Source organism: Mastomys coucha, unplaced genomic scaffold (genome assembly GCF_008632895.1).
Source record: "Mastomys coucha isolate ucsf_1 unplaced genomic scaffold, UCSF_Mcou_1 pScaffold14, whole genome shotgun sequence".
Taxonomy (NCBI): domain Eukaryota; kingdom Metazoa; phylum Chordata; class Mammalia; order Rodentia; family Muridae; genus Mastomys; species Mastomys coucha.
This window is the reverse complement of record NW_022196896.1, coordinates 72,157,848-72,158,683: the sequence shown is the minus strand read 5'-3', so window position 1 is coordinate 72,158,683 and position 836 is coordinate 72,157,848.

Below are 836 nucleotides of genomic sequence, written 5' to 3'. Positions count from 1 at the left end.
GAGCAATTAGACAACAAAAGGAGATCAAAGGGATACGAATTGGAAAGGAAGAAGTCAAATTATCACTTGGCTAATGATATGATAGTATACTTAAGTGACCCCAAAAATGCCACCAGAGAGCTCCTAAACATGATAAACAACTTCAGCAAAGTAGCTGGATATAAAATTAACTCAAGCAAATCAGAGGCCTTCCTATACACAAAGGATAAACAGGCAGAGAAAGAAATTAGGGAAACAACACCCTTCACAATAGTTACAAATAATATAAAATACCTCGGTGTAACTCTAACTAAGCAAGTAAAAGATCTCTTTGACAAGAACTTCAAGTCTCTGAAGAAGGAAATTGAAGAAGATATCAGAAGATGGAAAGATTTCCCATGCTTGCGGATTGGCAGGATTAATATAGTAAAAATGGCCATCTTGCTGAAAGCAATCTACAGATTCAATGCAATCCCCATCAAAATTCCAACTCAATTCTTCACAGACTTAGAAAGAGCAATTTGCAGATTCATCTGGAACAACAAAAAACCCAGGATAGCCAAAATTATTCTCAACAATAAAGGAACCTCGGGTGGAATCACAATCCCGGACCTTAAGATGTACTACAGAGGAATTGTAATAAAAACTGCATGGTATTGGTACAGTGACAGGCAGGTAGATCAATGGAACTGAATTGAAGACCCAGAAATGAACCCACGCATCTATGGTCACTTGATCTTAGACAAAGGAACTAAAACCATCCAGTGGAAAAAAGACAGCATTTTCAACAGATGGTGCTGGCTCAACTGACAGATAACATGTAGAAAAATGCAAATCGATCCATTCCTTTCTCCTTG